The sequence below is a fragment of the Panthera uncia genome (genome assembly GCF_023721935.1).
Source record: "Panthera uncia isolate 11264 chromosome B3 unlocalized genomic scaffold, Puncia_PCG_1.0 HiC_scaffold_1, whole genome shotgun sequence".
In the NCBI taxonomy this organism is placed as follows: domain Eukaryota; kingdom Metazoa; phylum Chordata; class Mammalia; order Carnivora; family Felidae; genus Panthera; species Panthera uncia.
In genome coordinates, this window is record NW_026057582.1 from 89,635,660 (window position 1) to 89,650,237 (window position 14,578).

The 14,578-nt window shown below is 39.3% G+C and overlaps 1 protein-coding gene across 1 annotated transcript in view; it reads right to left on the reverse strand.

The window, feature by feature from the left end:
• FBN1 (fibrillin 1) overlaps positions 1–14,578 on the reverse strand; it is a 711,751-nt gene that overhangs the window by 167,086 nt on the left and 530,087 nt on the right. The gene's annotated exons all lie outside the window — the stretch shown is intronic.

Genomic DNA, 14,578 nt, shown 5'->3' on the forward strand with positions numbered 1-14,578 from the left:
CCTTCTAGAGACTGATTGACAAAGACTGACCACAGCCACAGTCCCAGCAGCAGCCCTGGACGGCATGGGCATGGTTCACTAAGCTACTCTTATTACAGTGGTTGATCTTTTGGGTCCACTTCCCTGCTTCTCCTCTAGCTCCAAACTCCCACGACCACACACGATAGAGCTAGGACAACCTCTTTCTCTGTGTGCTAAGGAAGGACTTCAAAGCTCATGGTATGATATGCACGGCCTATCCCAGCATGGAGAGAAATACAAAGCACTGACTGGCTTTCTCTCTTCAGGGCCAGATTCTCTTATGTTCAGTTCTCATGAGCTCTAGACCTCACCCTAGGGCTCTTGAGTTCCCAGCCTAGGGGAGGAGCTCTAAGGCCAGCAAATTTTGAAGAATCCCTGATAAATGCCTTCGTCCCGATTATTTATAGTAAAGGAGGCATCAATCTCCTCACGTCGTGTTGGCAGCCTTCAGAGAGCAGACTAAGGAAAAATGATGGTGCTAAGTCAGACCCTGAGGGGGTTTATTATATTAAAGTGAAGAAAATAAATCTCCACACTCCAGCATATTTTAGTCAGGGCCCCTCTACTTCTTGTCTCACTTGCCATCCCTTCTGAACACCTCAGTGAAATAGAGCTGGAGGAGGAAATGCAAAGTCAGGCCAAGGCAGGCCTTTTTCCAGATCATTCATTCAACCACCAAGTACTGAGACACTCAGGAAAGGCTTTTCTTTGGAGTCTGAGGACAAAGACAAAGAAAGGCTACCTCAATTAAGTATGAAGAAGCAGACTAAAAGCAAAATTGAAATCTGTGTAAATACAGCTAATGAAAATCCCTCACCATTTTGTTCCCCAGCTGATAGCCTACCTGATACATTAGATTGCACTGAGAGCTAAGCACTCTGCCAAGTTCTGCTAACATAGAATGTGCTCCTATGGAGTTGCAGTGCAGAGGGGAAGGGGACAAATATTTATATTTTAGGTCTGTCATCACATAGCCTAAAACGCATGTGGTATTATCCCCACTTAGTACACTTCAGAAAGAATGAAGAAGGGGAGAGTTAACTGAGGTTTAGTTAATTCTAAAATTATTTTCACTCCAAAGTAGTTTTTTAAATAGGTGATCTGAAAACCTTGAACTCCTCCTTAGTACTCACAGAATTGGAATATGCCCTCCAGTGAAAGGGGGGGAAATACAAATTTTGAGAAGACGGTGAAGACCTTCTAGGAATTGAAAATGTTTCGACTAATTCTCACTGAGGATTCCCAGGCTACTCCCATAAGCAAGCAGCCTGAGGGAGGATCACATATAGATGCCAGCAACTGAGACACTGAAGCCTCCCTCTGCCAATGCACTCACATTTCAACACTCACTCTGCCCCAACCTTTCCAGATTGTTCTGAACATGGTGACAGTCAATCCCTCACCTTGTTAAGGGTTACCTGTGGGACTTGATTCTGCATGTTTAAACTGCAAAAGGCAATGCCAAAATATATGCATTTTTCAAAATATATGCATGCATAAATTATATGTGTGTATATATTACATATGCGTGAAAAGTTAAAAAATAAAAAAGTTCTATCAACAAGCTGGAGTCAGAGTATGGGGGCAGCCTTAGCCATCTGCTTTGTTCTCTTCCTCTGTCCTCACAGTAATAGGGGAAGCCTATGAAAGCTTTCACTTAAAGGTGCAGATACTAAAAGCCAGGGGGTGGCAGACATCGCTAGCTTTCATTCTATGGAAGAGAATCAAAATATCTTTTCAAATGACAGATTTCACAGGTCTTCTAATAGATTTTTCCATATTTCCTCCAATAGGAAGTTGGAGAGCCCAACTGTGTTTGAAGAATCAGCAGGTGGAGCTGGAGAGCTAATTGAGCTGCTCGGCTTGGGGACGCTTCAGACAAATGCTTAGACAACAGACCAAATGGCCTTTGGATGAGATAAAAGACCCTGTGTATTCTTATGAGGTCCCATGGATGTTGTCAAGGAAAAGTCACTGTGAAATTCCTTATGGGGGCGCTTGGGTGGCTCAGTCAGTTAAGTGTCCAATGTCCAACTTCAGCTCAGGTCATGATCTCATGGTTCATGAGTTTGAGCATGCTGTCAGCACAGAGTTCCCTTCGGTCTCTCTCTCTCTCCCAGGCTCTCTCTCTCTCTTTCCCTCTCTCTCTCACAGCTCAATAAGCACCTCTGTACTGATTTTAATGGGTTACTTAAAATGTGAGGTCCAAATTAGGTTGGTCTCATTCACTGCTGTGTGGGTCCAACTCAGTGAGAACTATTCAAAACATTTTCAAGACAGCTTATTTTGGAGGTTCTCTATTTGTTTATTTATTTTAATTTCCATTCTGAGTACAAACCACCGCTGAGAGTCTAATAATGTTGAATACTAGCAAGTGCTAATAAGAAGAATTAAGAACATATCCAGTCCAGGCCTTCCATATTACAAATGAGCACAAGAAGCCCAAAGATTGTCCCAAGATCAAACATCCAATAGGTTCACAGTTTTGTTTTGCTTGCACAGTGTGAACCTCAGTAACAGTTTAGCTGTGTGCAACTTTACATAATAGATGAGTTTCCTACTGGTTGTATGTAAATAGAATCTTTGTCAAGTAAACCATATGTTCAGTGTGCTAAAAAAATTCTGGTTAAAAAAATACAACCATGGATTCCTTTGGTTAAAAAAAAAAAAAAAGGTGTTTCAAGAGACAGGAGTGGCACACTTTCTCAATCTTTCCAAATCTCCACTTAGAAACAAACAAAGCAACTAGATAACAAAGACCCATTAACAACATTAAAAATAAAATTGTGTCGGGGCACCTGGGTGGCTCAAACATCTGACTTCGGCTTAGGTCATGATCTCACAGTTTGTGAGTTCAAGTCCCACATCGGGCTCTGAGCTGACAGTGTGGAGCCTGCTTGGGATTCTCTCTCTTCCTCTCTCTCTGCTCCTCCCTCACTCTTGCTCTCTCAAAAAAATAAAATAAAATAAAAGTGTCAAGCTATCATCACCACCAGCCCCAAATACAAATGAGTGGGGACAAAGAACCCTCGTGACACCAAATAGGCCACCAAATATGCACAGTATCAGCTTCTATGTAGGAAAAGGACAGGGAAGGCATAGGGAATCTGACTGACCTAACAGTAAGACACCCCAAAATAACAATAAAAGTTTGATAAAGTACAACAGGACTCTTTGTGAAGGGAGTTAAAACCAAAAATGGTTTGACTCAGTCTGACAGTAGTTGAGTCCAAGGGGTCACAATAAAGTTCGATACATATGAACTCTCAAAACTGATCAAGTAGGACTCCCTTCTAGGATAGGGCTGACACACAGAGATTTGAACCACATGTTTAAACTTCTGGTCATGGAATAAAAGCTAACCAGATAGAGACAGTAGGAGAAAAGGGAAAGAAAAGGCCCCAATAAAAGTAGGAGTGGAGAACAGAACCAGTTAATTTGAGAGAGCAAGCCATGATATGTTTGAACACTACAAGAAAACAATAGAAGAGCGATCTCTGCAGACTGAAAGAAGCTACACTTAACAACACCTTCTTCTTAAAGTTTAGGAAAAATTAGAGGCACTTGAGTGGCTCAGTTGGTTAAGCATAGGACTCTTGGTTTTGGCTCAGGTCATGACCTCACAGTTCAGGAGTTCGAGTCCCTGCTTCTATGCAAAACATTCTGCTTCTGTCTCCCTCTCTCTCTGTCCATCCCCTGCTCACTCTTTCTCTCTCTCTCAAAAATAAATAAATAAACATTAAAAACAGTTTAGGAAAAATTAGTTTCACATAAAAATGAGAAAAAGAATGATGTGGAGGTCAAATCCCACACAAAGTGACTAAAAGAATTAAAGAGAATAGGGGCAGAAATAGCACTGCTTCAGACATGGGTAGCATGCCAGGAAGACATGACCACACAAGAGATCAAATTATAATGAAATCTAAAAGACATGAAGAAAATCATACAAGATAAGAACAGCATAAATCAGAATGAGAAAGAAAAAAATTCAGCAACGAGATTGTAGTGATCTGGAAATACTAGATATAAAAGAAAAATTTTTGAAAAATTGAGTGTGAAACTAGAGGGAACACAGGGGCAAAAAACACAACACATAGTATCTTAAAAGAAATAGAAAGGAAAGAATGAAAAATTTTTAAATCAAAAAGAAATGAAGAAAAAGATAAAAAAGATTTATGACCAAGTAACAATATTGAAGATATCCAAAGAATATCCAACACAGAAATAATGGAAGTCCCTGAAAGGAAAAGCTCCAAAGAAAGAGAACAGAACCAATACAGAAAACTATAATTCAACAAAACTTTCCTGAAATAGATTTGAAACTACATATTGAAAGAGCACATTCCATACCTGAGATTATTGACTTAAAATGACCAACGCTATGATATATTCTAGTAAAATTACTGAACTTTAAGGAAAAAGAAAAAAAAGTCAGGGTATCTAGGAAAAAAAGAACAAATGACTTCTAAGGAGAAGAAACTTTTATAATTATCAGCTTGTCAACAACGTTTTCTGCCATTAGAAAACAGAGTAACGTGTTTAAGATACTCAAGGGGGGAAAATGTGAGCCGGTGATTTTATATCCAGCATAGCTGACTTTCAAGTATAAAGACCATTGACAAATCATTGTGACGTGAAAGAACTTAAGGAACACTGTTCCCATGAGTTCTTCCAAGGGATTCAGTAGAAAGCATCAGATGTCTAGAGAAACATCAAGCTTAGAATGATGGCAAACATTAAAAATGTTGCTACTTGTAGTACCAAGTCTAAATAGGGGTTAAAGGGAGTCATTTAATGACTGTATGCTCAGGCAATGCAGATAGGTTTTAGCTCTCAGAAGAGGAGTAGGGTATGAGCAAAAATTTCTAACTTTTTTCAGTAATTATATTAGTGGTGGTAGAATCAATTTCATTATTTTGAGACTCATATATGTAATTTTGGACCAGTAAATAAGTAATTACAAAACACTAGATATTCTAATTCTACCATCCCCTATGTCCTCGGAAATAGGACCTTTGTATGGAAAGTATGAATATGAACTCATGAGTCATTTTATTAAGAGATATGGTGGGGATGGGGCAGGGAGGATTGCAAACAATGAATGATCTAGTAACAATGAGCATTCCTAGCAACCCAGATTCTTAGATCATAATCCACTTACTTACACATACTTTCCACTTAAAGAAAATGAGGCATTTTGGATAAATGACTGGTTTTATGTATAAGAGCCTGGAACATCTCTTTTATGTCAGGTAATAAAAAAAAGCTATCAAAAACTAAAGGTCATGTCAAAGGCTCTCAGAAGCCAGCCTAAAGATAAAGCTCCCACCAGCTAACGATGAGAGAATTTGAAATTCAAAAAAGATAATAGTTGCAAATGGAATCCATCAAATATATTTAAATACATTGATTCATAATAACTTTTTAAAATCTAGTTGGTTATTTTTGGAAGAAAATTGAGAGCCAATTAACTTGAGAAGTGTTCAGTAGAGGAAAAGGATCAGTCACATATCTTATCTTTTCTATATAAACTGGGTACCCCAAGAGTAGATGATAGAAATCGTCTCACTGTAAAATATTCCAAGTAACAAGTGAAGAAGAAACTATAGAATGAGAACGTGGCTGTTTTGCAATCTCTAAGGAGGGAATAGCTGCTAACATCACAAAAGGAAAGACAAGCAGACTTCATGAGCTTTCTGAGGAAAGATCATACCACCTACCCCGTTTGGTCTTGCCAGTTGGACAGAACCCAGTCTGGTCAAGCCTCTGCACCCAGCTGCCAATTAACAAAAGCAAAGGTAACGGAAGGACATATTAAGCTATACTGTAGGACACACTCAACAAAATCAGGACAGATCCAGTGCTCTGGGGTTTTCCAACAGATAAATTATAAAGAAAAGAAAAAGGAGGAGGAGAAATCTATAAACGAAAAGAAACTTAAAAGTCTTTTTTTTCCCTAAGGCTAAACTATAGTGTCCCCCACTTAGGAGTGGGTGATAAACGATTAAAAATGCACACACACAGAAAGTGATCACTATGGAAGTCGGTAGCTGTTTACTTTTAGAGAAAAGGAAGAGAGGGGATTGAGGCATATGAAGGAGCTTCTGGGATGGTTGGCAAAGTTCTATTTCTTGATCAGGGGTGTTTACAAAAGAGTCCCCTCTTATAAAATAACGAGAATAATATAACCATAAACTCTACATTTATTTCCTGTGGCTTTATCTGTGTTTCATTTTACAATACAAAGCTTTTTTTAAGATCCTTTTGAAAAATGAAGAATAAATGTATAAACCAAATCTAATTAGCCTTCTAAATTCTTTTTCCTTGGTACATTCATATTTTATTTTATAGTTTGTTCAGAGCAATTTCTGGGAATGTGTTTTTAAGAATCATTACAACGTAATTGAACAGCAAATGTTTATCAAGTACCTACTATGAGGGGAGCAGCCAACATGGCGGAACAGCATGGAAGTTTTTTGTGTGTCTCGCATCCATGAAATACAGCCAGACCAACACTAAACCATCCTGCACACCTAGAAAACTGATTGGAGGATTAACACAACAATCTGCACAACCTGAACCACAGAATTCAGCAGGTATGTGGCGCGGAGATGTGAACTTGGGGAGAGAGAAGCCCTGAGGGCAGGGAGGTGCTTTTGTGGGCGGAGAGAGGACAGAGATGGGGGGGGGGAATATGGGAAAATGCACCCCTCCCCTAAAGCAGCTGGAGAGAAAGTGGAAAATTGGAAACAGCCGCAGGAACTGAACTAAAAAGGGAGAAAGGAGAAAGAAGAGGGTTTAAATTCCATTAAGACTATAAACAGGGAGAGTACAGAGTCTGAAACGCCGCAGCTCCATACCTGGTGGTGCTCTGGTGGGAAAGGCGAATCCCCAGGAGCAGAGTGGAGTCTGGGGTTCTTCAGGCCACACGGGGAGAGGCGGTTCCCCTGCTGGAAGGACACCTGGTAGCGGCTGTGTGGGTCCCCCAAAGGCAAGGCCCCAGTGTACCCGGGAGAACAACCACATTTGCTGGTGCCGGAACAAGGTCGTTAAGGGTGAAGCCTGGTGCCAGATGTGTGTTGTGATTTTACATAATCCCTGAGGCGCTGCTGCTACACTATCTCAAGAACTTTTTCTGGGGCGGGCTGGCACCTGGCCGCAGTCTCTGGACTTCGGCAGCGGCATGGTCCCACAAATGTTCCTGGGTGCAGCCGGCACCCGTCCATTCCTCGGTGAGACCATCCTCAGAGTGGCAGAACGGGTCAAAGAGGCAGTCCCTCAGAAGTAAGGGGCAGAGAAAAACAGCCACATCTGAGACAAACCTCAGGAGGAAGGTGCTGCCTGGGGCTTGGTCACGGACTGCGTAAAAGCGGGGAGTGGACAGAAGCCGAAGACAAAGGACGGGTGAGCGATTGCTGAGTGGGGAAAACGGAATTCCAACACTAGAGGCTCCATATCTGGGTGACGCCATTTTCACCATTCCCGGGCATGCGCATACACTCCTACAAGCACCACAACAACCTACCCCAGTAAGCTAGGCAGCGCCATCTAGTGGAGAACGGAACCATTACACTAAGCCCCGCCCAACTGGGCCAACCTTGCTCTTCAGGAACACAAGTCTCTCCGCCTGCTTAGTTTATGGACTATAAAGCACTTCATGGTTTGACTTCTAGAGGAAAACCAAGTAATTTAAGACATACTGCAGTCTGTTCACCAGTCCATCTATTCAATTTTCTTTCTTTTTTTTCTCTTTTTCAGTTCTTTTCTTTTTCTTGAATCAGAAAGAGATAAAACTCATCTTTATTTTCAATTTTTATTAAAAATATTTTCCTTTTTCTCTACTATACTTTTTACTTTTGTGCAAATTTTTTCAAATTCTATTTTACTTCCATGATTTCATTTTAGTCTACTTCAGTGTATTCATTTTTTCAAATTTTCAAACGATTTCCTTTTTTTTTTCTTTCCCTTTTTCTCTAATCTGTCAAGCCCCTTTCAACACCCAGACCAAACCACACTTAGGATCTAGCATCATTTATCGATTTTTTTTTGTGTGTGTGTGCTTGTTTTTAATTTTTTAATTTTAATTTTTTAATTTTAATTTTTTTAATTTTAATTTTTTTAAATTTTTTTTTACATCATTAATTCTTTTGCTCCCTTCAAAATGACGAAAGGAAGGAATTGACCCCAAAAGAAAGAGCAGGAAGAAACGACAGCCAGGGACTTAATCCACACAGATACAAGCAAGATGTCTGAACCAGAATTTAGAATCACAATAATAAGAATACCAGCTGGAGTCAAAAATAGATTAGTATCCCTTTCTGTGGACATAAAAAAGTAAAAGCTAGTCAGGATGAAATAAAAAATGCTATAACTGAGATGCAAACACGGATGGATGCCACGGTGGCTTGGATGAACAAGGCAGAACAGAGAATCAGTGATATACAGGAGAAACTTATAGAGAATAATGAAGCAGAAAAAAAGAGGGAGATTAAGCAAAAGATCATGATTTAAGAATTAGAGAAATCAGTGATTCATTAAGAAGGAACAACATCAGAATCATAGGGGTCCCAGAAGACGAAGAGAGAGAAATAGGGGTAGAAGGGTTATGTGAGCAAATCATAGAGGAAAACTTTATTGACCTGGGTAAAGACACAGACATCAAATCCAGGAAGCACAGAGGACTCCCATTACATTCGCCAAAAACCGGCCATCCACAAGGCATATTATAATCAAATTCACAAAATACTCAGGCAAGGAGAGAATTATGAAAGCAGCAAGGGAAAAGAAGTCCTTAACCTACAAGGGAAGACAGATCAGGTTTGCAGCAGACCTTTCCACAGAAACTTGGCAGGCCAGAGAGGAGTGGCAGGATATAGTCAATGTGCTAAATTAGAAAAATATGCAGCCAATAATTATCCAGCAAGGCTGTCATTCAAAATAGAAGGAGAGATAAAAAGTTGCCCAGACAAATAAAAATTAAAGGAGTTTGTGACCACTAAACCAGCCCTGCAAGAAATTTTAAGGGGGACTCTCTGAGGGGAGAAACGATGAAAAACAAACAAACAAACAAAAAGAAACAAATAAATAAATAAATAAATAAATACCAAAAGCAACAAAGACTAGAAAGGACCAGAGAACACCACCAGAAACTCCAACTCTACAAGCAACATAATGGCAATACATTCATATCTTTCAGTATTTAGTCTAAATGTCAATGGACTAAATGCTCCAATCAAAAGATATAGGGTGACAGGATGGATAAGAAAACAAGATCCAACTATACGCTGTTTACAAGAGACCCACTTCAGACCTAAAGACACCTTCAGATTGAAAGTAAGGGGACAGAGAAACATCTATTATGCTAATGGTCGACAAAAGAAAGCTGGAGTAGCCATACTTGTATCAGACAATCTAGACTTTAAAATAAAGCTTATATCATGAGATGAAAAAGGGCATTATATCATAATTAAGGGGTCTATCCACCAAGAAAACCTAACAATTGTAAACATTCACGCGCCAAATGTGGAGGTACCCAAATAAAAAAAATTAATCACAAACATAAAGAAACTCATTGATAGTAATATCATAGTAGGGGACTTCAACACCCCACTCATAGCAATGGACAGATCATCTAATTAAAATTAACAAGGAAACAATGGCTTTGAATGACACACTGGACAAGATGGACTTAACAGATATATTCAAAACATTTCCTAAATCAGCAGAATATACATCCCAAAGCAGCAGAATATACATTCTTCTCCAGTGCACATAGAATATTCTCCAGAATATACCACATACTAGGAACAAATCAGCCCTCAACAAGTACAAAAAGATCGAGACCATGCCGTGCATATTTTCAGACCACAATTCTATGAATCTCCAAATCAATGACAAGAAAAAATTTGGAAAGTTAACAAATACTTGGAGACTGAAGAACATCTTACTAAAGAATGAATGGGCTAACTGAGAAGTTAAAGAGGAAATTAAAAAGTATATGGAAGCCAATGAAAATGATAACACCACAACCCAAAACCTCTGGGATACGGGAAAGGCAGTCATAAGAGGGAAAATATATAGCAATTCAGGCCTACTTAAAGAAGGAAGAAAGATCTCAGATACACAACCTAAACTTACACCTTAATGAGGTAGAAAAGGAACATCAAATAAAACCCAAAACCAGCAAAAGACAGGAAATAATAAAGATTAGAGCATAAATTAATGTTGAAACCAAAAAAATAGTAGAACAGATCAATGAAACCAGAAGATGGTTCTTTGAAAGAATTAACAAAATTGATAAACCACTAGCCAGTTTGATCAAAAAGAAAAAGGAAAGGACCCAAATAAATAAAATCAAAAATGAAAGAGGAGAGATCACAGCCAACACAGCAGAAATAAAAACAATAATAAGAGAATATTATGAGCAATTATATGCCAGTAAAATGGGTAATCAGGAAGAAATGGACAAATTCCTAGAAACATATATGCTACCAAAACTGAAACAGAAACAAATAGAAAATTTGAACAGACCCATAACCAGTAAGGAAATCAAATTAGTAGTCAAAAATCTGCCAAAAAAACACAAAAGTCCAGGGCCAGATGGCTTTCCAGGGGAATTCTACCAAACATTTAAGGAAGACTTAACACCTATTCTCTTGAAGCTGTTCCAAAAAATAGAAATGGAAGGAAAACTTCCAAACTCTTTCTATGAAGCCAGCATTACCTTGATTTCAAAACCAGATAAAGACCTCACTAAAAAGGATAACTATAGACCAATTTCCCTGATGAACATGGATGCAAAAATCCTCAACAAGATATCAGTCAGCTGGATCCAACAATACATTACAAAAATTATTCACCACAACCAAGTGGGATTTATACCTGTGATGCAGGGCTCGTTCAATATCCACAAAGCAATCAATGTGATTCATCACATCAATAAAAGAAAGGACAAGAACCACATGATCTTCTCAATAGATGCAGAGAAAGTATTTGACAAAATACAGCATCCTTTCTTGATAAAAACCCTCAAGAAAGTAGAGACAGAAGGATCATACCTCGATATCATATACGAAAGACCATATACGAAAGACCCAATGCTAATCTCATCCTCAATGTGGAAAAACTGAGAGCTTTCTCCCTAAAGTCAGGAACAAAACAGGGATGTCCACTCTCACCACTGTTATCCAACATAGTATTGGAAGTCTTAGCCTCTGCAATCAGATAACACAAAGAAATAAAAGGTATCCAAATCAGTCAGGAGGAGTTTAAACTTTCACTCTTTGCAGAGGACATGATACTCTACATGGAAAACCCAAAAGATTCCACCAAAAAACTGCTAGCACTGATTCATGAATTCAGCAAATTTGCAGGATATAAAATCAACACACAAATCGGTTGCATTCCTATACACCAACAATGAAGCAACAGAAAGAGAAATCAAGGAATAGATCCCATTTATAATTGCCCCCAAAACCATAAAATACCTAGGAATAAATCTAACCAAAGAGGTGAAAAATCTATACACTGAAAACTATAGAAAGCTTATGAAAGAAGTTGAAAAAGACACAATAAAATGGAAAAGGATTCCACGCTCCTGGATAGGAAGAACAAATATTGTTAAAATGATGATACTACCCAAAGCAATCTACATATTCAATGCAATCCCTATCAAGATAGCGCCAGCCTTCTTCACAGAGCTAGAACAAACAATCCTAAAATTTGTATGGAACCAGAAAAGACACTGAATAGCCAAAACAATCTTGAAAAAGAAAACCAAAGCAGGAGGCATCACAATCCCAGACTTCAAGCTATCCTACAAAGCTGTAATCATCGAGACAGTATTGTACTGGCACAAGAACAGACCCTTAGATCAATGGAACAGAATAGAGAACCCAGACATGGACCCACAAACGTATGGCCAACTAATCTTTGACAAAGCAGGAAAGAATATCCAATGGAATAAAGACAGTCTCTTCAGCAAGTGGTGCTGGGAAAACTGGACAGCGACATGCAGAAGAATCAACCTGGACCACTTTCTTACACCGTACACAAAAATAAACTCAAAGTGGATGAAAGACCTCAATGTAAGACAGGAAGCCATCAAAATCCTCGAGGAGAAAGCAGGCAAAAACCTCTTTGATATTGTCCGCAGCAATTTCTTACTGAACACGTCTCTGGAGGCAAGGGAAACAAAAGCAAAAATGAACTATTGGGACCTCATCAAAATAAAAAGCTTCTGCACAGTGAAGGAAACAATCAGCAAAACTAAAAGGCAACCGATGGAATGGGAGAAGATATTTGCAAATGATAAAGGGTTAGTAACCAAAATCTATAAAGAACTTATCAAACTCAACACCCAAAAAACAAATAATCCAGTGAGGAAATGGGCAAAATACACGAATAGACCCTTCTCCAAAAAAGTTGGACATCCACATGGCCAACCAACACATGAAAAAATGCTCAACATCACTCATCATCAGGGAAATACCAATCAAAGCCACAATGAGATACCACCTCACACCTGTCAGAATGGCTAACTTTAACAACTCAGGTAACGACAGATGTTGGTGAGGATGCAGAGAAAGAGGATCTCTTTTGCCCTGTTGGCAGGAATGCAAGTTGGTGCAGTCACTCTGGAAAAGTTTGGAGGTTCCTCAAAAAACTAAAAATAGAACTAGCCTACGACCCAGCAATTGCACCACTAGCTATTTATCCAAGGGATACAGGTATGCTGTTTCAAAGGGACATATGCACCCCAACGTTTATAGCAGCACTATTAACAATAGCCAAAGTATGGAAAGAGCCCAATGTCCATGGATGGGTGAATGAATAAAGATGTGGTATACACACACACACACACACACACACACACACACACTGGAGTATTACTCGGCAATCAAAAAGAATGTAATCTTGCCATTTGCAACTACATGGCGGGAAGTAGAGGGTATTATGCTAAGCAAAATTAGTCAGAGAAAGACAAATATATGACTTCACTTATATGAGGACTTTAAGACACAGAACAGATGAACATAAGGGAAAGGAAACAAACATAGTATAAAAACAGGGAGGGGGACAAAACATAAGAGACTCTTAAAAATGGAGAACAAACAGAGGGTTACTGGAGGGGTTGTGGGAGGGGAGATGGGCTAAATAGGTACGAGGCATTAAGGAATCTACTGAAATCATTGTTGCACTATATGCTAACTAATTTGGATGTAAATTTTAAAAATAAAATTTAAAAAAAGTACCTACTCTGTGCAAGGCACTCCTTTTCCATTGTAATTGGCTTGTATTGTATCTTTGAATATTTGCTCTTTCCTGGATTAATATTTTGCACTGGAAATACTTACTGTGGGTTTGAATTTTTGTACTATTTTGTTTGTTTATAATGTTTAGTCTTATAATTGGTTGAACTACTGCATTTTGGAGAGGAAAGGCTCATAATTCACTTCCACTCAGCACAAAAGTGACCTCTACCCCTGGCCTTAGCCACTGCTGGCACTGAGGCTATGATCCAGTGGTCCAGGGCGCCACCTCCTGTGGCAGTCGGCAGCCAGAACACTGTTTGCTGAGCCTCTGCTCTGTTCTGGGCTACACTTGGTGACTCATCATCCCAACCTCACAACCACACCACACATCTGGATAGACGGTTCCTAGAAATGACAGTTTCAGAGAGGTTTATAATGGCTACCATTCCCAGCAGAACAAAAGGGCATTTGAGAATTTTTACCAATCTAACATCATAAACATCCGGAAGCAACTTAACTCCTTTCCACCAGAAAAATGCAGTTTCTAAATCTAAAACTTAGCAAGCACATCAATTTTTATTTTTTTTCTGCAAAGCAAAGGAACCGTGAGAGTTGCAAAACCTAAAAAGAAGCCCTTTGGCCAAGAAGCTTTTCTCTTAATCGAGAGTGATACATTAATAATTATAACATAGATAGACGATAGACAGATAACATTAACCATGTGGCAGAGACGGCTCTAAGCAGATTACATGCATTCATTTATGTAATCCTCACCACAGAAGTGAAGTGGTTCTAACCTTCCTTTTTTACAGATAGTGGAACTGAGGAGCAGAGAGGTTAAATAACTTACCCAAGGACACATAACTAGTAAGTAGCAGTGCTAGGACTCAAACTATGTGGTCTGGCTTCAGAACCTGTGCTGTTAGGCACATATTACTTCACATGTTACTGCCCCAAGTTCTTAACACCTTGACAAGCACGCTCAATGAGAGGATAGGGAAGACAGCAGTCTATATTTGAAATCCCCTGACTTGTCAACCTTGCTTTTTAGAATCCCCAGCAGAGCTAATCAGTGATCACAAAGCATCCACCATGTCTCCCCAATAGTCGTGGAAGCTGTCCACTTCTCTCCAGCCCCATTGCCACTGCCCTGGCTCAAGCCACCATCATGTTTCCACTAGATTATTCCAATAGTCTCCAAAGTCACCTTTCTGCCTCTAGCTCTAATTGGAGAAGATGAGGACAGGCCAAAAACAAATATAACAAGCTGCCAGTCTAGCCAGGGAACTCCCACAACACCAGTC